Source organism: Amblyomma americanum, chromosome 7, assembly GCF_052857255.1.
Source record: "Amblyomma americanum isolate KBUSLIRL-KWMA chromosome 7, ASM5285725v1, whole genome shotgun sequence".
In the NCBI taxonomy this organism is placed as follows: Eukaryota; Metazoa; Arthropoda; class Arachnida; order Ixodida; family Ixodidae; genus Amblyomma; species Amblyomma americanum.
In genome coordinates, this window is record NC_135503.1 from 56,111,675 (window position 1) to 56,138,796 (window position 27,122).

Here is a 27,122-nt window from a genome sequence, read left to right on the forward strand (position 1 = left end):
CAGTAATGCTGTGATTGGCGAGAAATTTTGTCACGCTGAGAGCAGTCTGCGGCCTTGCGTTATCGTACAGAAGGCTCCATTCTTCAGATGACCATAAGTCAGGGCGACGGCGTCGCAGTGCATCACGCTTGTGTTAGAGGACGCGGATATAAAATTCCTGAATCATCATCTGCCCTTGTGGGACGAACTCGTGGTGTATGACACCTCTGGCATCGAAAAAAACTATCAGCATCGTCTTTGTTTTGGTCTTCTGTCGCCGCACCTTTCTCGACGCCGGAGAGCTTGTGGACCGCTATTCGGAGCTCTGCCTCTTTGTTTGAGGATCCTATTGAAAACACCATGTTTCGTCTTCAGCAATGAGGCTGTCGACGAATGCAGCATCCTTTTCTGCCTCGGAGAGCAAATTAGCGCTCACTGATGCCCGCGTGTCCTTCTTGTCCTGTGTGAGGGAGTGCGGCACAAGCCTGTCATATAGCTTTCGTTTCCCCAAGTTCTCACGCACAATTTGGTGGCATGTTGTCTAACTAATGTCGAGAGCATCTGATAGCATGCGGACTGTGATGGTGTGGCCTTGCTGTACGATTTCCCTGATTCGAGCCACGTTGTTTTCATTCCGTGAGGGTGAAAGACGCCACTGCCTTGGGTCGTCTTCCGCCGACGTTCTCCCCGAAACGAACCTCTTGTGCCACTCGAAAACTCGCGCCCGCGATAATGTCTCTTTGACGTAAGCGTCACGAAGGAGCTCATACGACTGTGTGGGTGTCTTGCCAAGCTTCACACAGAATTTTTTTTTCCACGCTGTTCGATGTGGACGTCCATCTCTCCACATTCACTCGCCGTAGAATGCGCAGACGACTAGTGACAACGTATCTTCTACATTTAGTGCCATCTAGCGGCTGCCACAGCAATTGACATATATAGCTCAGGTTAGCCAAAAAAGATGGCGCTCCACATACGCACCAACATTTGTTTCGGGGAATCATTTCTAGAGAAGAAAATAAATGTCTCGAAATTTCACGGACAAAGGTTGTATGTTATTACTAGCTACTTCGTCCTCATCGTTCGGTTCAAAAATGGCCGACGTCTGGCGTTTCTGAAGCGGTGCTTCGTGTGCAGCATTACGCAGACACTGAAATACCCTGCCCTGGCAAGGGACTTTGTATTGGCATGCTTCAGTGCCCCGAGAAGGTGCCCTGGCAAGGGACTTCAGGGATGGCTGCCCCATGCTCATCTGCAGACTGCTTCTGTCGCTCACGCATGCGGTTCGCAAGCCTACTAGGCCGTCCCTACAGGGCAAAGCCTATCCTATCTACTGCCGATGATTCCCTCTACATCTGCGGAGCTGTACGGTACCAAAGAAGCTGTCCTATATATCCTGCCCTGAACAGCTGTAAAATTGGTGATGGTCATTGACTTTAAAGTAGCTCCGCAAAACCTCTCAAGCATGTTAAGAGAACTAATAACCAGCCCGTATTTTTTGACGTCGGATATTTACATTTGTTGTCCAGCGTCGCAAGCCACTGTATACTATTCGAATAGATTTCATCAGAGTGTGGCATAGGGCAGCGAAAAGCAGAAGAAGCGGCTCGCAAAGATCTTCAGCATCGGAACTTCTTGATGATGTTCTATAAAACTTCGACGCATCCGAAATGGCGAAAAAATACGGTTATGCCGACATAGACTGGATTGTTTCATTATCATGCATTTATTTATTTATTTTATTGACCTACACTTAGAATATCGATTTCCGCACAGACTCGCCGCCTAGAATCTGTCTACCGTCGTGTTAGGCTGCACGCAGTGTTTACAAACAGCTTCCGATACCGCTTAGGTCAAGAGTCCCCACTGCGACAACTGCGGCTCAGTTGAAACAGCGAAGCACATTCTGTTGGAATGCTCAGCTTATGCAGACAGGCGAGAGTATTCCGAGCGCCAAATGGCGTCTCTAGGACAAGTGCCTCTAGAAGTGAATGGTATTTTAGATCGGTCAGCCTGCCCAACAAAACAGCGCCATGTACTGAACATTTTATTTACCTTATTTAACGACACTGGATTAGATCAGAAACTTTAAAGCCCTTCTGCAGCTCCCTTGTAATGTATGCGCCGTGCAGTGAACATTTTGTTACACCTGCAGGACATATGACTTCTCCACTAACTTCAAAAATTTGTATTGTAATGTGTAGTCACTCCAATCCAGTGACTTAATACTTTCGTTCTTTCATTCTTTCATTACTTATTTTACGTTTATTCGTAGCACTCTTCCCTGCCCGTATTTTTCTACTGCTCCTCTAGAGTTATAGTTCCTCCTCGACGCAGAGTACCACATCAGCGCATACTTCTCTGTCTCTCATTGAAGAGCTCCTTTCCTTCTATCCCTCTCTAGGCCGTTCATCGGGTATGTACGATTAGCAGCTGTGTGGCGTAAACGTAAATCAAACGCTCATTCGGCATCGCTTACTTCGACTATGGGGCAGAAACGGTGCTCACCAAGAGTACAGAAACCTGGAGGGTAAATAAAAGGGTTAACTTAATTGGGGGACGTTAATTTGAGGACAACGCAGCGAGCTATGGAAAGAAAAATGATAGGTGCAACGTTAAGAGACCGAAAGCGGGCAGAGTGGGTTAGGGAACAAACGCGGGTTAATGACATCCTAGTCGAAATCAGGAGGAAGCAATGTGTTTGGGCAGAGCATGTAACGCGAAGGCAAGATAACCACTGGTCCTTAAGGGTAACGGAGGGGATTCCAAGAGAAGGCAAGTGTAGCAGGGGGAGGCAGAAAGTTAGGTGGGCGGATGAGATAAAAATTTCGCTGGGATATTGTGGTCGCAGCTGGCAAAGCACAGGGTTAACTTGGAGAGATATGGGCGAGGCCTTTCTCTTGCAGTGGGCGTAATCAGGCTGGTGATGATGCTCCGCATAGCGCAAAGCTGTGCTTGTACAGCAGCGGAGACGGGATCTCTAGGGTATATGTTGCCAAAATATAGAGCCCATTTTAAAACTGAACAAAATATCCCAATGACTACTAATTATCACGTGCATGTCCAGCATATTGAGTGCAACAGAGGAGGGTTCTTGCCAAGCCTCGCGTCTATTAACCCGATGTTTTAAATTAGTACGGTATGTAGGCTTTAACGACCTGGAGCGACACATGAGGCTCTGACAGCGAAGTTGAGGGCTCCGGATTAATTAAGGTCATATGGGGTTCTTTAAAGCGCATACATCGCATAGCACGCGGGCGTTTTTTGAAATTTCGCCTCCATCGAAATTCGTCCGCCGAAGTCGGCATTCGATCCGGAGATCTAGAGATCAGCAGATCAACTCCAAAGCCATTGAGTCTCCGCAGCGGGTGCAATTTATGAAGTATTAGTGTGAAATAGTGCTTAGGTTCTGCAGAGTGGGTTGGAGGACTTAACGTTTTTAGCCGCCGCGGTGGCTGAGTGGTTATGGCGCAGGCGGCTGGCCCGAAAGACGCGGGTTCGATCCCGGCCGCGGCGGTCGAATTTCGATGGAGGCGAAATTCTAGAGGCCCGTGTACTGTGCGATGTCAGTGCACGTTAAAGAACCCCACGTGGTCGAAATTCCCGGAGCCTTTCACTACGGCGTCTCTCATAGCCGTAGTCGCTTTGGGACGTTAAACCCCCATAAACCAAACCAACTTAACGTTTTTATTGATATTATTTCCAGGGCTGGACTTCCACCAAACAGACCAGCAATAAGACCGGAGGAATGGGCCTGTCCGGCAATGGTAATGTGGTCTGTGTACAATAGGCTCTCTGCGGCGTGTAGGAGCACGACCTTTTTTTTTTACAACCTATGCGCGTTCTGGTAATCTCAGATCTTTATTAAATATGCATTTGATGGATTCTTCCTTTAATGTTCGAAAGGGTAACTGAAATCCATATTTAGCGGGCGGCGTCCTTGTTACGCTAAGAAGCTGTGGAGTCCATTACAAGTGCGTTTTCATTACTGACATAAGGCCTCAGGGGAAGCCTGCATAAGGTGTAGCCTTCCTTTCAGTGAATAATAATAATAATAATAATAATAATAATAATAATAATAATAATAATAATAATAATAATAATAATAATAATAATAATAATAATAATAATAATAATAATAATAATAATAATAATAATAATAATAATAATAGGTTTTGGGGGAAAGGAAATGGCGCAGTATCTGTCTCATATTTCGTTGGACACCAGCGCCGTAAGGGAAGGGATACAGGAGGGACTGAAAGAACAAAGGAAGAAAGAGGTGACCCTAGTGGAGGGCTCCGGAATAATTTCGACCACCTGGGGATCTTTTACGTGCACTGACATCGCACAGCACACGGGCGCCTATGCGTTTCGCATCCACCGAAACGCGGCCGCCGCGGTCGGGTTCGAACCCGGGAACTCCGGATCAGTAGTTTCTGTGAACAGTGGACCCAGTTTTTCGTGGGTCTGACAATTTCGCGCCTACTATTTTGCGGTATGTTATATCTAAGGAGAGAGCTTGTGTTTTTATTTACCTGGGTGAGCTTTCTAGACTCTACACTTAGAACGTGAAACGCCACTCGCTCACTGATAAGCCTTCAGCGTAAGAATACTTTGGTTTCGGCTAGTTGGTTCATAGCTGTAGAAGATGCCAGGACGGCGCGAAAAGAACAAGGACGAGAGAGGCCTGTCCTGTTGTGTTCTTGTGCCTCTCTCGTCCTTGTTCCTTTCTCACCGTCCTGGCATCTTCTACACTTTCAGCGTACTTCACGAGTCACGCGACAACTATACTTTAAGCAGCGTAAGTTGAATGCTCTTTTCTGCTCAAACTCCGAATAGTGAAAGTCCCTTTAAAGCAGTGATGCTTTATGGGGTAACCGAAAATTCCCTCCATCAGACCCACAAATTCTTATTTCAGGTCATTTCTCACCGCAGCAGCTTGGAAACACCGCCAATCGGGCAAAAGCGAACCCATTTCCATTTTTAAAATTCTCTGAACTCCACAAAAGCGCCGCTTTCGTCAAAATGTACCCCTCAAATTCTCTGAAAAGAGGACAATTTCAGGAAACGAACATCACAACTTTAATGACGATGCGCAAAATATTGAAAAAAATAAGTGAATTGCGAATGTTACGCAGTAAAAAAAAATACCAGTAAAATCTACGTGCGCCGGCAGATGTTATGGAATTTCGAAAGCAAGATCACACGGGAATGACAGACCTGTCCATGGCCTCTACTGGTCACGGCGAGACTGCAAAGACCTGAATTTTGTATCTTCAGTCGTTACGCAAAGCTATTAGCGCCAGCCAAGGATTTGTCGAGAACATTTGAATTCAGCCCTAAATTGTCACCACTTGGCTGCATTATTTCACGCTTTTACTACGTCTTTTCTTCATCAAAGATTTTCATGTCTTGATATCCTGTTTTGACATGGTCCCCTTCGTTAATTCGCACGGTGACTGAAATCGCAACGAACCACACTGTTTACAAAAGTCATCACTTTCCCAGTCGAGCCTTACAACAGAACGTTCTCATTCGCTCCTTCCGAACAGTGAACACTGTAGAAAAAAGGGCCGTTTGAAGGAAGAGCCAGCTCCCAGAGGAATGAACGTGCAGAAACCGCCTGAATTGCCTCCTGTGCAATGTTCATTATTATCGGTCTATTCACACTAAGGGTTCACTGGAGGAGCATCTGCTCGAGACGCCTTAATTGCATTACATCCAAGTTGGACTCAGGTTTAACTGTGTTTTTCAACGGTGTTTTCATTACACTTGTAATCTTCTAAGCAATATTACTTGCGATTTACGTCGTGGGAGCAGCTCCTGTAATTGCGATTGATCACACGAGACCACTGCGAAACAATGCACTCATGCGAGTTCAGTAACTGACCAGCAGTGCTGCGCATCCTGGCTTTGAAGGCTTCGTTTAGAGTCCGCAGTGTGGGCACCGGAAATATGTCTAGCAGCTGTACGAGTCCTGTCAGGGCGCTCTCATTTTATGAAGATGGGTGACGAGTAATAGTGGCGAACTATTGAAACTTTTAATTAACACACTGATACCGACGGCTGGAACGCGTGTTCCCATACAAAATAGGCCCCTATCGCATAAAGAGAGAGGTACTGCCCACAATAATTGCTCGACAGCTGTTCCAAGCGAGGTAGTAGGAAAGGTTTGGACAGATAGGCTTAGCGCAGAAACGCAGTGTGAAAGAAGGAATGCGCGAAGACCGCTGAGCCTCATGCCGTCTCTCTTCCCTTCATCCTGTGTTCCCGCGCTAAGCCTCACCCTCAAAAAAAAAAAAAACAACTAGCCCAAAGTTCCGCTTTGTTCAGAGAAAAGCATTGTTTCGGATGTCCATGGGGCACTTTGGTATCGGGAAGAAAGCAAAGGTTGTTTATTCTCTGAGCTAGATTCTTTTTGCTGCCGGCCACTTCTCCAGCTCCTTGTAAAATTTAGGTAACTTTCAGAAGGAGAGTGAGAACAACTGCATACAAATTTTGCTTTTGCCGAAAATTGATTGTTTGCTTTTTAGGGCTTATGTTACTGTTTGTTGAGCAGCAAAAAGTCCAATTATATTGCTGGGAACATTGGTTCCAAAAATTGAACATTTTTTTTTTACGCAACGCAATTCCAACTCGTGGCGCCCAGTTCACAAAGGTCTCCGTGATTACCGAAGTGTATGGCGGCGTAACCTAGCTTCAGAGATTCGCGTTAAAAAAATCGTATTGGGTGTCATTGCAGTTCGCTTGAGAAAACACCCGATAGAAGCCATACCTATATTTCTGTTTTTCGTCTTTTCTACATTATGAATGCGGCGTTCACAGTGGATGTCACCTACTTGCCATCACAAGGCGGTAGCCTATCGATATAAGCCAACAACGATTTTTACTCTGTGTTCATTTAAAATCAATAGGAGTCGACAGGGCAGACCAGTTACCACGCTTTCATCGTGAAGAACTCGCCTTAGAGTAGTTTTTCTCCTTGACAGTAGTGATTTTTGTCGCTTAAGAAATATGTTATTTTGAAATTGAATGTATAGACGGGCCGAAAGGAAACGTGAACATGCATTTGCTATACTTTTATTATTTGCTGGGAGATATCTCTTTACAAGCGGTTTATGAATATGTACTTGGGTAGACCCTTTTTCCAGAAACATGAATCAGGCTAGCTGTATTGCAGCTGAGAGTACACGGGCAGGGTGTTTTGTTCTGTTTGCAGGAGCTGTTCGCGTTTCATTCCGGCTTGACTGTACGGTTACATGTGCAGCATTACATGTAATAGTCACTTCATCAAGCTTTTTTTTCTTGCTTGCTTTTGTCCTCCAACCAGTGTCCGCAATGGCAACACGGAATGTTCTGCGCCCGCAACTGCATATGCCTACGTGGAAGGCAAAACGGGCGCAGGGCCTATTACTGCGTCCATAAATCCGCCAAGCGTCCAGTTACCTTCCATTAGTCTCTAGTCCACCTTGAGTGTTGTCGATAAAGACGCCCCCGGCGATGCTCAATGTAGCAAGGAAATGATTAAAACTTTGCCTACACCGAACAAACTGCTCTGATTAAAAAAAAAACGTATTGTTTTCTAACCGCAAGAAACTGATAGCTTATGTCAGCTGAAAATGGAAACAGGACCAATGTTTGAAATGCTTTGCATTAAAGCTGTTCACATTATACCGCATGGTTTGTTTCTATTCATTACAAATTTTTTTTGAAGGAAACCTTACCAAACTATGCTATTGCCGCCAATATTTGCAGTGTTTGTTCGTTTTTCAAATCTGCCGCGACACCACCTTATCGCTTTGTTTGCGACGCAAGACGCGACTAGATTTATCTCGATTGATCGCAGCCAGGCAAAGCTGATTCTACGTTGTTCCGGAATGTTCTAGTAACTTTGCGCCCTTTATCTCGAATGTTCGCTATCAGCTTTAAATAGAGCACGGCCGACAGCGGCGGGCATTCTGTTCGACGACCGCCGAGCACGCTTGTCGCTTCGCCACCGCCGAGTGATTCAGTCCATTTTGGGTGCAAGTCAGCCCAATAAACAGTTCTTTTAGAAGACCCTTTCGTCCGTCTTCATCGCTGCTTCGACTGCCGTCACCACTACGTGACATCTGGTGGAGGTGCGGGGTAGCCTTCCATGTTCCGGACGCCCCCTTCAAGTCGTGAAGCCAGCCCTGAGCGCTTCGCACCCGAGGACGAGCCAGCAGCTCAGCGAGCCAGCCGACGTCTCCAGGGAGAGGAGCCTGAGTTCGGGAAACTGCCGGACCGCACCAGACAGCGAAAAGACGCTGCTACCAGCACTGCAACCTCGCCAAAGATGTCGACACCGCTGCCGCGGGTGCCGCCAACTTTCAATGGATCCCAAGGCGAAGACCCTGAAGAATGGTTGGACCAATTTGAGCGCGTGGCGTCATTCAACAAGTGGGATGATGCGGCAAAGATTGACACGTTTTTTTCTCATTGGATGGCTCCGCACGCACGTGGTACGAAAACTACGAGTCGTCCCTTACGACATGGGAGCTATACAAGAGAGAACTATTGAAGGTATTCACCAGTGTCGTGAGGAAAGAAAGAGCCGAACGACTCCTCGAGTCCAGGATCCAGCTTCCGAATGAGCCCGTCCGCAGTTACGTCGAGGAGATGAAGCGCCTATTTCGCCGCGCCGATCCCGGGATGACCGAGGAAAAGAAAGTTCAGTTTTTAATGCGCGGCGTAAAAGAACAACTCTTTGCAAGCCTCGTCCGCCAGCCGCCAAAAACAGTCGAGGAGTTTATGCAAGAAGCACGCACGATTGAGAATACCCTCGACGATCGAGCTCGGCAGTACAATCGCCCTTCCTCTGCCTGTGCAATCCGTTCGGACACGCCGGCCACCACCAGCGACAGCTTGCGGGAAGTTATCCGCGAAATCGTCCGAGAGGAGCTACGCCGATTACTGCCATCTTCCCCACAGCCACAAGCAGCGACTCTGATGGATGTGGTACGGGAAGAAGTGCAACAGGCACTTGGCACCCCGACGGCCACAGAACCCCAGGCCATGACCTACGCCGCTGCAGTAAGTACTGCTCAGCCCCCGCGACAACCCCCACGTCCTCCCCGAGATGAGCCAATCGTTCCACAACGCCGCCTCCCAGCCCCCGCCCGCCCAGCCTATGACCGACGCTCAAGCCCCAGGAAATGCGACTCCTGGAGGACTTCCGACAACCGGCCGTTGTGCTTCCATTGCGGTGAGGCCGGCCATATTCTTCGTCACTGCCCGTACCGACGTATCGGTCTTCGAGGATTTGCCGTTAACGCCCCACGACCACGCTTCGGACAACGTCCGCACGAAATCGACGAGTACCTGCGTCGAGAAGAGTACACGCCGAACCGCTTTTCGCGCTCACCATCGCCGTCAACCTCGCGCTTTGCGTCGCCACGCCGCAGCTACGCAGCCGCGGTACGAGGAAGGTCGCCCAGCCCCCGTAGGGGAAACTAAAGGCAGCAACCTCTGTAGGTGAGGTTGCTCACGAGCTAAACGCCGAAGATCCTCCACCGACACCGCCCCATGAAGACGCTGCACCTTCGACGCCGCATGAAGAACCGACACTCGCTGCACCGACGCCGCACACAATGAGAACCTCGACCACGACGCAAGCTACCTTGAAATCGACGCCGCCACCCAGAGGAGCTTCGACCACACGCCCAACCCGTGACTCGCATACGCGACGAAGCCGTGACCCGACGCCGAGAGCGACATGCAATGCAAGAGCCAGGACCTCCGACCTAGAAGTGACTATCGATGGCCGGAAAGTTACCGCTCTAGTCGACACAGGAGCCGATTACTCGGTGATGAATGGAACATTCGCTGCGCAGCTCAGAAAAGTCACAACGGCTTGGGACGGCCCACAAATTCGCACCGCTGGGGGCCACCTCATTACGCCATCAGGACGATGCACAGCGCGAGTGACTGTCAAAGGACATACTTATCCTGCGACCTTTGTTGTGCTACCGCAATGCTCCCGCGAAGTGATCTTGGGTATGGATTTCCTTAATGAGCATCAGGCGATCATCGACCTGCGATCCAAGCTGATCACGCTTTCGACAGACGAAGCCATCGCTTCGATGAAAACTCGGGAAAATCACGTTGCCCTAAGTGTCCTGGAGGAAGAAGTGAGCGTCCCACCCCGTTCAAGCGTTATCGTGACCGTAGGCGCCACGAAAGCCATAAACACTGAAGCCATCATCGAGGGGAACATGCAATTGCTACTAGACCGAGGAATCAGCATCGCAAGAGGCATCGCACATTTCCGCAATGGCCAGGCCGAAGTACTGCTGACTAACTTCAGCGAAGAATACCGGCATATTAACAGAGGAACGACGATTGCTTTCTACGACGAAATATCTGACGTACGGGATTCCTTCGCCCTCTCCGACCCCTCCGCAGTAGATCCGCATGACCATGAGAACTCGCCCACTTTCGACATCAACCCAGCCCTGCACCGGAACAGACAAGACCAGATCCGCAATCTGCTTCAAAACTACAGTGAGTGCTTTTCGACATCGCCGAAGGGGCGACAGACGCCAATTGCCAAGCATCGCATTATAACGGATCAACACGTCCGACCTCTCCGTCAAAGCCCCTACCGTGTGTCTCCGCGAGAACGACAAGCCATCCGGGACCAAGTCGAAGAAATGCTTCGCGACGAAGTCATCCAGCCTTCAAACAGCCCATGGGCGGCACCGGTTGTTCTAGTGAGAAAGACGGCGCACTTCGATTCTGCGTGGATTACCGCCGCTTGAACAACATAACAAAGAAGGACGTCTACCCCCTCCCCCGCATCGACGACAAACTGGACCGCCTCTGCAACGCCAAATATTTCTCATCGATGGACCTCAAGAGCGGCTACTGGCAAATTGAGGTCGACGAAAGAGATCGCGAGAAGACAGCATTCATAACTCCGGATGGGCTGTTTGAGTTCAAGGTGATGCCATTTGGTCTCTGTTCCGCACCAGCGACGTTTCAGCGAGTAATGGATACAGTGCTGGCAGGCCTGAAGTGGCAGATTTGTCTGGTATATTTAGATGACGTCGTTGTCTTCGCCTCGAACTTTGAAGAGCACCTCAAAAGACTTCGAACAGTACTAGACGCAATCAAGTCGTCTGGCCTAACCTTGAAAGCAGAGAAATGCCACTTTGCCTACGAAGAGCTGCTGTTTCTAGGCCACATCGTTAGCAAGGAAGGAGTACGCCCAGACCCGCAGAAAACAGCCGCTATTGAACAGTTTCAACCGCCGGCCGATAAGAAAGCAGTGCGCAGATTTCTCGGACTATGCGCATATTACCGACGATTTGTGAAAAACTTTTCGCGCATCGCCGAGCCCCTGACCCAACTGACGAAGGCAGACGTGCCGTTTAAATGGGAAGCGCCGCAAGCAGAAGCCTTCAAGGAACTTCAGCGTCGTTTACAGTCCCCACCGATCCTTGCGCATTTTGATGAAAACGCCGATACTGAAGTTCACACCGACGCAAGCAGCGTGGGACTAGGCGCCGTTCTCGTTCAAAAAAGTGACGGGCTGGAGAAGGTCATCGCATACGCTAGCCGTTCCCTTTCTAAGGCCGAGGCTAACTATTCGACCACTGAGAAGGAGTACCTTGCCATCATCTGGGCTACGTCGAAATTCCGCCCCTACCTCTACGGACGGCCGTTCAAGGTGGTCAGCGACCACCACGCGCTCTGCTGGCTTGCCAATTTGAAGGATCCCTCTGGCCGACTCGCTCGATGGAGTCTGCGTCTCCAGGAGTTTGACGTCACCGTCGTTTACAAGTCCGGACGCAAGCACACTGACGCCGATTGCCTCTCACGAGCCCCTGTAGATGCACCGCCGCTGGACGACGATGAGGACGCCTTCCTGGGGCCCATCAGCGCAAGCTCTTTTGCTCAGCAGCAACGCTCGGACCCCAACCTAAAAGGCCTCATCGAGTACCTGGAAGGCAAGGTTTCTTCACCCCCCGCTTCATTCAAGCGAGGACTGTCTTCTTTCTGTGTGCAGAATGAGGTCCTTGTGAAGAAGAACTTTACAGCGAACAAAACAGCCTACCTCCTTGTTGTACCTACTTGTCTCCGCGAAGAAGTTCTACAGGCTTCACACGACGAGCCGACAGCTGGACATCTCGAGTTTACTCGCACCCTCCGCCGCATTCAAGACAAGTATTACTGGCCCCGACTGTCTGCCGATGTCGCACACTATGTGAAAACATGCCGAGATTGTCAGCGACGAAAGACTGCTCCTACACGACCAGCAGGATTTCTGAACCCCATTGAACCTCCCTCAAGACCCTTTCAGCAGATTGGCATGGACTTGCTTGGCCCTTTTCCAACGTCAACATCTGGAAATAAGTGGATCATCATAGCGACCGACTACCTGACCCGCTACGCCGAGGCGAAAGCCCTACCGAACGGAACAGCAGCAGAAGTGGCCAAATTTTTCGTGGAGTGCATTCTTCTTCGACACGGCGCCCCCGATGTGCTCATCACGGACAGAGGAACAGCATTTACGGCGGAACTCACGCAAGCCATCCTGCGCTACAGCCAAACCAGCCACCGGAGGACAACTGCATACCATCCGCCGACCAACGGACTGACCGAGCGCCTGAACAAAACCATCGCCGATATGCTCGCTATGTATGTCGATGCCGAACATAAAACCTGGGATGTCATCCTGCCTTACGTCGTCTTCGCCTACAACACCGCAGTGCAGGAGACCACCCAGATGACGCCTTTTAGGCTCGTCCATGGCAGGGATGCCACGACCACGCTAGACGCCATGCTGCCCAACGTTACAGAAGAAGAGAACGTCGACGTTGCCGCCTACCTTCAACGCGCAGAAGAAGCTCGAAGGCTTGCCCGATTACGGATCAAAGATCAGCAGCGGTCCGACGCCAGACGCTACAACCTACGAAGACGCAACGCGGAATACAAGCCAGGAGACCAAGTCTGGGTGTGGACGCCCATTCGCCGCCGTGGATTGAGTGAAAAGCTTTTGCGCCGCTATTTCGGCCCGTACAAGGTTCTTCGTCGGCTGGGTGAACTGGATTATGAAGTCATCCCTGACGCAATGACTGCATCCCAGCGACGCCGCGTACGACCAGAATTTGTCCATGTAGTCCGTCTGAAGCCGTATTATGCGCGCTAAAGGCCGCTGCATTTCCATGCTCTATTTTCGCAAGATCCGTTTTTTTTCCCTTACTAGTCGCATTATTTGTTTTAATGCATCGGGTCGATGCTTCTTTGAGAGGGGAGTAATGCCGCCAATATTTGCAGTGTTTGTTCGTTTTTCAAATCTGCCGCGACACCACCTTATCGCTTTGTTTGCGACGCAAGACGCGACTAGATTTATCTCGATTGATCGCAGCCAGGCAAAGCTGATTCTACGTTGTTCCGGAATGTTCTAGTAACTTTGCGCCCTTTATCTCGAATGTTCGCTATCAGCTTTAAATTGAGCACGGCCGACAGCGGCGGGGCATTCTGTTCGACGACCGCCGAGCACGCTTGTCGCTTCGCCGCCGCCGAGTGATTCAGTCCATTTTGGGTGCAAGTCAGCCCAATAAACAGTTCTTTTAGAAGACCCTTTCGTCCGTCTTCATCGCTGCTTCGACTGCCGTCACCACTACGTGACACTATGACTTAGTTAAAATGATCGGCGACAGCCGTCAATGGTCGCCATTGACAACTTGCAAAATTCTGTCAGTCAACTGAACAACTAACATTTTTTTTTGTGAAAAAAACACTCGTTCACATGCTGCCTCGTTCGCTCTCCTGCTTTGCCCACAATCGGATTAGCGCCAGGAGAGATGCGCCAGTCCCCTCCATTGCTTTAGAGATCGCACTTTGGTTCCCTAGTTGTTCTGGTCCGTTTACGTTTGTCTAGCTTTCCCGTTCAGCCAGTAATATTTTTGCGATGTTTCATTAAAGCAGCGCAATGAACTCGTGTTTTGTTTCTTGATTCGGACCGCGTTTATTCCACTAACTTGAGTCTAGAGACGCTGAAGTGGATGAAAAGGGGTTATGTGAAGGATGGGGAAAGGTGGCCTGCCGTTCATGACACTAGGGTCCTGGAGGCTGCATCAAGATGAACGTCGCAGATCCTGTCGCCAACGGGGGGCGACTTCGGGTCCGGGAGGAGCCTCAGCAGCGCACTCTACCGACTCTTGGCCTGCTCGCGTGCCACACTGCGCTCCTGGAAGGACCGCATTCGTAGGGAGGTGGACCGAGGTGCCAGACACACAGTGCTGGGGTCATTTTGTAGCTCAAAAATAGGGCCTCGTAATTAATGAAATGCGCGCTGATCACATCCATAATAGATAATAGCGCAACCACCCGGGTAATGCCCGTGGTCTTAGCCACCAATCTTCGCGTTATGTGGACCTTTAGGGCAGGTAGAGCTCGACCTCACGCGGCAATGACGTCACTATGGCGTCGAAGTGACATCAGCCTCCACACTGACCAATGGACCGCAAATGTCGTACTGGCCACCAACCGCATCAATCGCACAGCTGAATAAACAGCAGCCGAGGTGAAATGAAGCGCTCATTACTGCGCAAAGCGGTGGAAAACCTCTCCGCAAATGTCGACAGGTGTGGAGCATTGCTACTTGCCACGGCATCCCAACACGTCGAGCACGGCTTGAATGCGTTATTATAATTTATATTTGAGCGCAGAAAGACAGTACAGGAAGGAACAAAGTTGACAGAACAGAGCGCTAACAAAGGACAGGCCGTTCCCCCCTGTGCTGTCAGTATGCGCTCAAAAATCAGTTCCAGTAATGCACAAACTAGCCCCCAAAAACTTTTTCTCATGAATACGTTAAGGTCGGCACCGGAGTCGTGCTGCAGCCCACCGTGCAGCGGCCACAGGTCGTGTCAAAGCCAAAATACGTCTCTCACAGAGCTGGAGTGGCCGGTGTTGTTTCAGCGCATCTCGCGCTTGAACTAGGCCGTCTCTTGGTCCCATGTGGCACATCAGGGCTTCTTCTCCGGCAGCTGGGCGGTGGCAGCTGCTGCATCGCGCAGCGTTTTCGGCCCTCGTCCGAGAATGAAGTTGGAGATCCGCCCTCTTTGCGACGTCAGTGCACGTTAAAGACCCGCAGGCGCCCGAAATTCTTCCGGAGTCCTCCACTAGGTCACCTCTTTCTTCCTTTCTTTCACTTCCTCCTTTACCCCTTCTCTTATGGCGCGGTTCAGGTGTGAGCCGATATGTGAGACAGACACTGCGCCATTTCCTTTCCCCCAAAACCAAATTTTTTTCCAGCCTCTTCGCGCACCGAAGGATTTTCTCTGCGCCGACGCTTCAGCCCCGTGAATGCGAGCGGATATTGCCTCGGTGTCACCCACAGTTATCGGTTGTTACATCAGCGCGTCTCTTCAGCGCCGCCCATTGTAGTGCAGCTGGAGCTCCGCGGAGAAAGGGAAACAGGGCTGGCCTTAGTTGTTGTAGTTGCGGCTGTAGGAAGAATGAAAAGGAAAGTGCACGGGGGTTGCCCACTAGCCGCAATCGCTGCCACGTGCAGACAGTAGGAGAGCTAAAAGAGATGAGAGAGGAAAGATGGAAAGACAAGACTCGCGTCGCAACAACCGCGTCATCCGAAGCGACGTCGGTGGTTTAGCAACAGATACACCCGGTGACAAAGAGCCCTCGCCACATTGGTGAGAGACCCTAGATCCCAGCCCCGTAGGGCCAGGAAGCTTCAGATCCTTTCATTTTAAAGCGAAAGCTTCACACGCCATGTTCCACGAGTTTCGCCGACTCCGTCGCTTTGACATTCAGCGACTTAGCCGCTGCGGAACTGCGGCGAGACAGAAAAAGAGCGGGAGCTTCGAAAGCAAAGGAAAGGTGCATAAGTCACCCCCGAGGGGAGTGGACACACCAGTCGCGCTTGAGAGATAAGCGCTGGCATTGACAGATGTGCGTTGGCATTGACAACGTTGTGCCAGAGGAGGGAGGAGGAAGAGGGACTTTAATGGAATATGAGAAGCCTACCAGGTTACCGGCCTGGCCTTCGGCGTTCATTGTGTTCGTAGGCGTTGACAACGCTCTAAACTCCGATGATTTCGAGGCAAGGAACGGCGCATAACTGCCTCGCTGGGTCATTGGACGCCTCAATCGCGCTTTGAGGTACGTGGGGTGGTGAGAAAGAGATGCGGGCGGCATGCATTAGCGCTGACAACGTTGTGGCAGACACGCGCCACTGCAGCAATAGGCCGCAGCGTTCATTGGTTGACCAACCTCGCGATCAACCATTAACTGCCACCTGCCAGGGTGGGCACGCTGCCTACCCAGTGTGCGGAACGCACTCAACGTTCCTCACGCCGAGCCGCGTCTACTTGCCCGATAAACCACAGCTTTCGCTCTCTAACCAGGTAGGTTCAGCAGTAGTTAAACTGCAGCTAATTTTTTTCTCTTCACTCTCCTCCTTCTCTCTTGGCCGATTGTATTGGCGCCAATTCGCTTATCCTCGTTACGGACCACGCTCTGCATCGGAGGAGGGAGGAGGTAGGTAGGTGGTTGGATTGTGGAGCTTCTGGAAGGCGTCGACGGGTAGTCATTGGGCGAGTTCGTTTCATTGAACCAAATGATTTAATACAGTAGACTATTTTTTGCAGTGATAGCTACATTACGCCAGCACTTCGCGAGGTCAGCGTGGCTGCACACTGAGCCGTAGCACCACCGCTCCGCCATCTGTGCGCATTCGGGGAGAAACGTCATAGACCGCAGCGGGTGTGCGCGCCGCGCGCCTCGCCGCTGCGCCGACGGCGAAGCTGACGCCGTCCGCCTCGTCAGTTGTGCGCATGTGCGGAGTGACGTCAGAGCACGCAGCTGGTGTGCATGCCGCGCGCCTACACTGCGCTAGCATTTGGAGCCTTCAGTGTGGCGGCGCCGTGGCCACCGTAGCAGCTGCCGGTGGCGCCTCGCGCCGGCAAAACCGAGTGGGGAGGAGTGGAGAGGAGGAAGAGAGTAATAATAATAATAATAATAATTGTTTTTTGGGTAAAGGAAATGGCGCAGTATCTGTCTCATATACCGGAGGACACCTGAACCGCGCCGTAAGGAAAGGAAGAAAGGAGGGAGTGAAAGAATAAAGGAAGAGAGAGGTGCCGTAGTGGTGGGCTCCGGATAATAATTTCGGCCACCTGGGGATCTTAAACGTGCACTGAAATCGCACAGCACACGGGCGCCTTAGCGTTTTGCCTCCATAAGAACGCAGCCGCCGCGGTCGGGTTCGTGAATCCACGTTCAGGGACGAAAATGAAGGAACACCCAGCGAAACGCAGCGGCGAAAGACTGAGCGAAGGCATGATATAGAAAAAGTTAGCGCAAAACTTAGACGAAGACAGAGAAGAAACACACGAGACGACAGACGAGCGCTACTACCAACTGTTTATTGGGTCTTAACACCCGGAATATATATCCGAAAAAACAAGCATGCGCAGACAGTTGGAGGCACACATGTCATACACCAGCGCCGTGACGAGGCGAAAGGGAATCCAGAAAATCACATTCAGAAGTATAAATCTGTAAGGAAGGATCACTAGCGCAGCGATCAGATAGCCTTTTAATGTGGAAGGCCTCCAGCACAAGCCTCGCTGTGACATTGGCGCTCCTGCCCAGAATCTGTTTTCTCAAATAGTTCCCTACACGTGCTGTCACAGGAAGAAATATGCCGCACAATATTAGCGGTTCTGTCGTTTTTTAAATTTCTATCATGCTCCCGTAGCCGGTCATTAATGCAACGGCCAGTTTGACCTACATAAGAAGACCCACAAGAAAATGGTATGCTGTACACCACCCCTGTAGCGCATTTGACATAAGAAATGCCATGTTTCTTTTTGCAGCCACTCTCACAAGGGCCAGAAATGCGTCGGCAAAGCTTTGAAAGCTTGTTGGGGGCTGAGAAGACTAAGGGCACGTGGTGCCTGCCGGCCACCTTCTTGAGGTTGTGTGACACTCGGTGCACATATGGAACAACCACCGGCTTTGATGTCGAGAAATCCGGTCTTCTTTTTTGAGCGCCTTTTTGTTTTTGCAGGAGGGTTTCAGCAATAGCAGAAATAACCGGACCAGGGAAGCCTACCGCCAAGAGGCGGGAAACCTGATTATTGACACTCTCCTGAATGCTATGAGGGCACGATTTAAGAAGGGCAGACTCCAGGCAGAGTGACGCAATAGCTCTTTTCACAACTTTTGAGTGGGAAGAGTCGTATCTCAACAACTCTTTGTTGGCACGGGGGGAGTACATCCAGCACACGTGGCCATTACAGAACCTAAGCTTTAAGTCCAGGAACCGTAACTGTTGATTATCAGGCAATTCATGCGTAAAAACCAACCCTCGTCCTAATTGATTAAAAACAGCTAAAATCTGAGAATCAACCGGGTCAAGGGATGTAAAGGTCCCAGCCCTTAAAATGATTAAAAAATCATCTACATATCTAAAAACTTTTAAAACCGGACCATCACGTAAGGCAATTTCCAAAGAGCGGTCGATAAAAGCTAAAAAAATATCACATAAAATTGGCGCTACACAAGAACCAATGCAAATACCTTTGCGCTGCAGATAAAACTGATTGTCATGTAAGATAAAGGTAACATTCAAGTAATACTCTAAAAGCTTTAGAAAATTATCAGTTGAAATGCCGGCATTGTTCTGGAACGCCACCGCCCCCGAGCTTTCGATACATTCTCTAACAGAGGCCAACAACTCAGCATGTGGTATCGAATAAAACAAATCTTCAATGTCGATAGAAAAGGCAGAGCATACCTGATCGCTGTTTTTAAAAAAATCGGCAACATCAGCTGACTTCTTTACCCAGAAGGGGTCATTAATAGACAGAGGTTTAAGCTTGGAAAGAAGAAATCGGCCGACGTGGTGTTGCCATGAACCCTTCTCACTTACAATAGTCCTAAACGGCATATCTGGTTTATGTGTTTTGGCCGAAAAAAAGACCGACAAGGAATTCTTTGAACTGTTATCAATAGCACTCGCTAAAGGCGTCAGCTGCAAGCTGTTGCAATTGTCAACAAATTTTGTTTTTACTCTGACTTTGCTTCGTTTGACAGGCAAAAAGTTTTTGCCCAGCGCCTCAAGGGCTTTTTCCTTAAAGAGGCCATTTGGTAAAACAACAAATTTGCCGTCTTTATCGGACTGCAGTAAGCACAAATCGTGGCTTTTGAAATGGTGCACAACAGAATTCACATCCACAGAACCAGACTTACTCGGGGAATATTTAGCACACCTTTTAAGGCTGTCCACACCTTCTAGTAGGCATCGTTCCTTGTCCTCATCGTTGGCCCTTGAGGCAATATTCCTATTAAAAGCAAGGAGCTCGTGAGCCGGTACCTTGGTTTGAATGCAGTACTTGGGGCCTTTTTCCAGGACAGATAAAATGTTTTCTGGCGCAGTAGAACCACCGGCGAAGACCACACGCTCCTTGTTGTCATGGCTTCTTTTCTTACCGAATGAGGTGAGGAGACAGGCAAGATCAGCTCTCCAACGTTGTTCGACGACGTGCGAAACTAGACTCTTTAGGTCAGCTGTCTTCTTTTTGGCGAACCAGTCAGGGTACAAACTCTGGCAGACGACCCACATCCAATCATGGTAGAGCCTGATCTGCCGCCAAAGTTCCGAACGGAGAATCTTGAGAAGGCGTTTGACATGGCCCCACGACGGTTGAACAGGGCCAACAAGTGCACTAACACAGCCAGGAATAACACCCCTCCTGAGACAGAAGGCAAACTGTCTTGCTTGACATGTAGCGATGACGGTGTGCCGCACAAGATGATCCAGAACAGAAGGATGAAGAGATGACGTACAAAAGGATGGGCCCGCTGTACAAGAAATACAATTCAGAAGAGCGTGTTGTCGGGCAAGTTGGCTTTGCATGATATAGAAAAAGTTAGCGCAAAACTTAGACGAAGACAGAGAAGAAACACAAGAGACGACAGACGAGCGCTACTACCAACTGTTTATGGGGTCTTAACACCCGGAATATATATCCGAAAAAACAAACATGCGCAGACAGTTGGAGGCACACACGTCATACACCAGTGCCGTGACGAGGCGAAAGGGAATCCAGAAAATCACATTCAGAAGTATAAATCTGTAAGGAAGGATCACTAGCGCAGCGATCAGATAGCCTTTTAATGTGGAAGGCCTCCAGCACAAGCCTCGCTGTGACATTGGCGCTCCTGCCCAGAATCTTTGTTTTCTCAAATAGTTCCCTACACGTGCTGTCACAGGAAGAAATATGCCGCACAATATTAGCGGTTCTGTCGTTGTTTTTTAAATTTCTATCATGCTCCCGTAGCCGGTCATTAATGCAACGGCCAGTTTGACCTACATAAGAAGACCCACAAGAAAATGGTATGCTGTACACCACCCCTGTAGCGCATTTGACATAAGAAATGCCATGTTTCTTTTTGCAGCCACTCTCACAAGGGCCAGAAATGCGTCGGCAAAGCTTTGAAAGCTTGTTGGGGGCTGAGAAGACTAAGGGCACGTGGTGCCTGCCGGCCACCTTCTTGAGGTTGTGTGACACTCTGTGCACATATGGAACAACCACCGGCTTTGATGTCGAGAAATCCGGTCTTCTTTTTTGAGCGCCTTTTTGTTTTTGCAGGAGGGTTTCAGCAATAGCAGAAATAACCGGACCAGGGAAGCCTACCGCCAAGAGGCGGGAAACCTGATTATTGACACTCTCCTGAATGCTATGAGGGCACGATTTAAGAAGGGCAGACTCCAGGCAGAGTGACGCAATAGCTCTTTTCACAACTTTTGAGTGGGAAAACAAAGATTCTGGGCAGGAGCGCCAATGTCACAGCGAGGCTTGTGCTGGAGGCCTTCCACATTAAAAGGCTATCTGATCGCTGCGCTAGTGATCCTTCCTTACAGACTTATACTTCTGAATGTGATTTTCTGGATTCCCTTTCGCCTCGTCACGGCGCTGGTGTATGACGTGTGTGCCTCCAACTGTCTGCGCATGATTGTTTTTTCGGATATATATTCCGGGTGTTAAGACCCAATAAACAGTTGGTAGTAGCGCTCGTCTGTCGTCTCGTGTGTTTCTTCTCTGTCTTCGTCTAAGTTTTGCGCTAACTTTTTCTATATCATGCAAAGCCAACTTGCCCGACAACACGCTCTTCTGAGCGAAGGCGGTGGAAGCAATTTGACTGAGCGAGTTCACTCGGCCAGCTGTAGCTATCACGTCACTCCAGGATTAACCAGAACTAAAACCACAGCCATTTTTTTTTCTTCAAATCTTGTGCGGTTGCTATGAAATGAATATTACGGAAGACATCACACCAGTTAATTCTCATTCTCGAACAAATCACGCAAGACACTTGAAATCATTAAAGAACAGAACTGATTGCTTCAAGTAACCTTTTTTAGTTCAGTCTAGTTTTTAGTTTAGTTGGAAATTCCTATCTAGGAACGGGATGAGAAAGGTTATGCTCCCTCTGTGTCACCCAGCGTCAAAAAGCGCAGTCGAAGAGTAGTCCAAACAAACAAAGACAAACTGAAGAAAAAACTTGAGGATGCTTAAGCTTCGCCTTTGAGTGGAACGCGACTGCGTGTTGCGGCACTGCCAGGGAGTTCACGGAACGGCGCAACGCCTTGCCCGTTAGACAAATCGCTCTGCTACGTACGGTGAAACGGACGCGCGGAGCGGAAAACCACGTAGAAGCGCTGCCAGGCGCCTTGCCGAAGCGCGCGGGACTCAAGTTGCAGTCGTAGTTCGTCGCCACATCGTTCTCGAAAAATCCGTTGCCACGAACGCCAGCACAGCTTCCGCGCCGAACGAACGGGCAGCAAGCCGCAAGCTTCATGGTGAACGCGCTTTGGATGTGCGCTGCTTTGTTCCCCGTTGACCACGTGGTTAATAATAATAATAATAATAATAATAATAATAATAATAATAATAATAATAATAATAATAATAATAATAATAATAATAATAATAATAATAATAATAATAATAATAATAATAATAATAGGGGAAAAGAAGTGGCGCAGTATCTGCCTCGTATATCGGCGGACACCTGAACCACGCCGTAAGAGAAGGAATAAAGGAGGGAGTGAAAGAAGAAAGGAAAAAAAGGTGCCCATAGTAGAGTGCTCTGGAATAATTTCGACCACCTGGGGATCGTTAACGTGCACTGACATCGCACAGCACACGGGCGCCTTAGCGTTTTTCCTCCATAAAAACGCAGCCGCCGCGGTCTTGTTCGAAGCCGGGAACTCCGGATCAGTAGTCGAGCGCCCTAACCACTGAGCCACCGCGGCGGGGCTCGTTCCGGTTTCGTTTTCAGTCTAATGATGTCTATGACGTGTAGTTGATGTTGAGGTTACTTCAGGAAATAGAAAAAACGGCAGTATAACTGCTGATACGTCATTATCATTTCAGTACGTGAAATAAGCTGTTTTAAGTGTTGTAGTGAAGTGAAACCACGCATCTGCGATTATATTTTAGTTTTTTTGTGGCTCACTTGACTTGCAATTCAACTACACGTCACAGTCATCGTTCGGTCGATATGACACAGAAACCGGAAAAAGCATTTAGAAGAAATTCAATTATAAACTATTTATTGGTCGTAGGCGAATTCCACGTGCTGAACCATGCATATTAATGGCTAGCGCATCATACGAAAGAAGAAAACATGCAAGTAAAGTTAGTGTATGTGGTTCTTTAAAGAAGTGTGTGCGTCAAAGTTATGGTTGTGTGGTTTTGAAATGTCGCGCAAGGCAGTTTACTGCGTTGCCACTTAACGTGCAAAGCTGCGCAAGCAACGCAAGTAGTGCGCCCGCAAAAGCATATCACTCCGCTCAGTATCACTCGCAGTTTTCGAAGGCCCGATGTGGGTTTTGATAAAAACATGGAACGTTATAAAGAGACGTACTAGGCATACGAATCATGTACGTACGAGGCATTGAGACGCTACATTATCGAGCAGTGTGATATTAACTTCAAGCGACGGTCAACAACTTTTTGGGCGGGCATGAAGACAGAGCCTCCAGGCGCGCCAGCCTTGTATCGAATGTCACTCTTACTTCTCGAGGTCCTGGTCAGTGCCAGGACGAAAACATGGTAGTAGGTAAAACAATGTGCAGGATGTTGCCAGTTTTGGTACTTGAGCTTTGTCGCAAGGAAATACGCTTGCCGGTTGTCTGTGCATTTGGAAACGAATCCTCGGGCGCGGACGTAGACAACGCAACGGGGAGCGCTAGCTTCGCACCTATATGTATGAACTGAGCGTGCTATCCATGGGTAACCATGCGAGCTTTCTTGCGCTTTGTAAGTATTTTGATTTATTTGTTCTCTCGTATTTTTTTGCTTTTGTTGTCAACAGTCGAATTGTCGGTACCATTTCAAGCTAGTTCAGGGAAAGTGAAGCCTAAGAAAGGGGCGCCTAAGCCTAAGAAAGGGAAATTGAAGCCTAAGAATAGTGCGATGTAATCACTGCTTCACGGTTTCAGTTCATTACAGTTGTTTGCCAGTCTGACCCAAGGCTCAGAACAAGAACACATGAAGAAGCAGCTAAATAATGTTTTTGTACGCTTCACCTGAATGAAACTAAACTTTACATCGTAGTCCCCTTTTGGACTCTGTAACCGAAATTGACACAACATGAAAGAAGAGATCAGAGGGCATTTTACTATGTGTAGGGAAATTCCATATGTCGTTTTATCTTGGGTAACGTCGTGTGCATCATTAGGAGTAAAAAAACAACCTAACATAACTGCCTGTACTCTCTCAAAGTACCCTGAGGTCGAACTCTCTCTTCTACAGACTTTTCTCGTATTAACCATTAAACAGAAACTCGCCAAAATGCACTGTCATGCATCTTTTTATTAAATATAATACGCCCCGATCTTCATTTTTTCAACAAGTAGTCCGAGGTTGGAATCAATTGCACACATCGATTACAGCTCAGCCAATCGTGGTCAAATCACGCTGGCCTTGAGAGCTCTGTTCTTACATTTCTTTGGGAATGAATCTGTTATGTTCATTTTTTTACTGCAGTGCTTTCTCCCAATGTATATACAAGATGCAAGTGTCATTCTTGTTTTATCACTTGATTCCTCCTTTGTCTATGCCACATGGGTTGCATGTGTATCATCCTATTGATGAAGCTTCATACTGTAGCCAATGAAAGTATACTTGTGTTTGCCACACGTTTTTTTTCCCGTTTCTTTAATTTCTTTGAAACTCCAAAAAGGGATCGACAGCATTGCGAAATAAAATTAAAAAAATATTCATAGCGGCGGATAGCCAAGTATGTTGCAGTGCCCTAGGCACTCATGTGGCTACGAGGCCGTTGATAAACTTGCTCACCCATCTCTGTCGTGCTCTGAATTCGAGTTTCTTTGCAGGCGCTGCGTCGAGAGCTCGGTTTCGAGGCTGAGCAGGTTCCAACTTAAGATTGTTGACGCGTCCACGATTGGTCTACACATCGCTGCCGCGGCTGCTGTGAGGGCACTGTCCTCCCCATCGCCCACAGGCCCAGCAGCTGCCGACTGGCACACCTAAAGCTGCTTGGAGCCTCGACAAGATGTCCGACGCGCAGTTCTTCTATCTACGCTACGCCTACTTCCGGTGCAGCGTCGACAAGGATGCCCGGCTCTTTGTAAATGAACCTCTCAAGCTGAACACCGATTTCGCCACCGCCTTTGGGTGCCGTGCCTCCGAACGCGCACCCAGTAGTCCGGAGTGTGCGAACTTCACGCAGATGTAGACGCGGCCGCTCTATGCGTACCATTCCACCAAGCCTGGATAATTATTTTGTCAGATTTATTTGTAACTTTGTTTTGCGATTTCCATTCATGGAAACCGCGTGTTTGAGCTGCCTTTTGTGAAGTGAAGCCAGAATAACCATAGTTTTGCTAAGCTTGCTCGCACTTATCACTTCATAGACATTAATAGACGTAACCGAAGAAATAAACATGCAATTACTACGCGCTGTTGGTGAGTGTGATGCACGCATTCTCACCAGCAGATATGCATTTGCGGGAGCGTACTGTCAATCTGGTGTGGGGCTTAATCAAATTATCGTTATCTGCTTTCTGGACTAATGTGCCCCACTTCATCCATCTGCCATAATTGCAGCCCTTTCCATAAGGACTCAAGGAGCATAACGCAGAATGAATGCAGCTTATTGTGTACGTAGTTCCTGGTTAAGCCACAGATGGAGACATTGCTGAACCTTCAATGTTGACTTTTTCAGTGATCCTGTGAAGAGTCAGCACTGCGTTCTTGGTCACTCGCCTTTAATGTGCGTTTTCTTTTCGGTTGACTGAATATTGCTTTTAACCTCTGAGGCAAATATGTTTCCGGTGGGTGTCGTTACGCAGGATGATTTTCTCAAGTAGGCTACGACAAGCGGCTATCGGAAGGACTCGATATTTGGTACGTCGTAAACTAACGGGGATTATTGATAATTTGAAATCGGGAGACTTTTGTAAAAGACTTGTTTTATCTCCCCTGGCTGGTTCACGTAAAATCGTCCTTTTAAGGTAGCGAGCACATGTTGAGAATAAGGGTGTGCGCTAGTGGCGTTTATTTTCGATGGTTTTTGATGTAACGCCCACAAATATGAACCTATTGATTTTCACGATTTCAAACTGCTGCATTGGAGTCTATTTTCAAACTCGTTTCCCATAAGTGCGAAGGACCATAACCTACTTCTTCAAAACTAGGTGCAAAAACCTTGTTTTTCATTTACGCCTTCGGAATCATTAGTTTGGGTAGTACTGCCACCTGAAATACGCCTTACGCAATAAATGTGGTTAAGTTTAAAGTTGGCCTGTATTATAAATTACCACGTTCTAATGACAAGGACGCTAGTTTCACTGAGAACTGTGGTTCTTTCAGCTAGACACCGAGGCTGGACAAGCGCATTTTTGAAACGAGACGTTTTCTTATGAACGCAGTTTTTTCGCATATTGCAAGGCTGCGCCATAATCAATATATTCACAGACTCCTCCCCGGGACGTTTGTAGTTTCCTGCTATCTTCAAAACTCAAACCATTTAGTTTGATATGCCAGTCTTAACTACATGATGCGAGCGCGAGACTAACTTTTAAAAGCAAGATTTTGGAAGGCATCGAAAGATTAGGACCATTCTCATCGATATGTTAATAACAGTATCTTTGAATATTCCCCGTATGATTCACAATAAGAAAGATGCCAAAAAAACGTGGCCTTGAGAGGTAAAAAAGAATTGGCAGTGTTTCAACGTGTAGTTACGTCGAGTAGACGTGCTAAAATGTGTTTAGTCTATTTGGCTCATGGTTTTGCTTTGCCGCGTCGTCGGCACTCTGGCAACGATATTGGTTGGATAGTAGTACTACGGGATGAAGACGACGATGTACAATGGACAGCGCAAGAGTGGGCTGCAGTTGAACGCGAGGAGTGATCGGCTGCGGAGATAGCATAGTCACTTCTGCTTCCGGCCACGGTCGTGAGAGGACCACGTGGCTGGCTGGCTCTTCGCGAGCTGTGATAACGGCCGATGCTGGCCGGTGAGCGTCGTTTTTGGGCGGTTTGAAGGATTACAGGATTGTACAGCCGCTTCTGCCTACCGGAGAACGACTGAAACAATGGCTGTTCTTCACTGTGACACCGCCGGAAGGCCTTACAGGATAGATTTCCATCAGCCGATGAAAGAAGCCGGCGTCATCGAACAGGTGGGCAGCTATGGGGAACCTGCGCTGCCAAGGTGGCACTGCAATTGTTGCATTCGGTGACTCAAAGCTGCTTTTGTCAGCCGCTTGGGCCGCTGCAAACGCGAGAACACATTCTGCGCGATTAGATTCCCGCGTTTGGCTGACAGCATTCGTTGCCTAGCTTCTATCGGCGTAGCCCACATAACTGACGCACAGCACGTACGCCTTCTACAGAGCGCGGAGGCTGACGCCAATAAACGCCTGAAGGTGGCGCGGAAAAGTACTAGGAGTACTACCCAAAACTGCTTGCTCTTCTCGCTAGGCAGTGTGTTATGGCGCTGCAGTCGGCACCGCAAACTTCAGCGCAAGTTCCCCATGGAGCACACCAGACGTAGCGCGTCTCGTTAGTAAACTTCCGCAGCGAAGAGGCAGAGAGAAAGTTGCTAGA

General features: G+C 48.8%; 1 long non-coding RNA gene across 5 annotated transcripts in view; it reads left to right on the plus strand.

Annotated features, from left to right (window-relative positions):
- LOC144099164 (uncharacterized) overlaps nucleotides 1-25,455 on the plus strand; it is a 35,274-nt gene extending 9,819 nt beyond the window's left edge. For 3 of the 5 annotated variants that reach the window (XR_013307329.1, XR_013307330.1, XR_013307332.1), the window contains exons 2-3: nucleotides 3,686-3,746; nucleotides 24,383-25,455. This is a non-coding gene — a long non-coding RNA (uncharacterized LOC144099164). Of the gene's footprint in view, nucleotides 1-3,685; nucleotides 3,747-7,309; nucleotides 7,597-24,382 lie in introns of those variants that run through there. The other 2 variants (XR_013307333.1, XR_013307331.1) reach the window with 1 other exon arrangement.
- The last annotated feature ends 1,667 nt before the right edge of the window (nucleotides 25,456-27,122 follow it).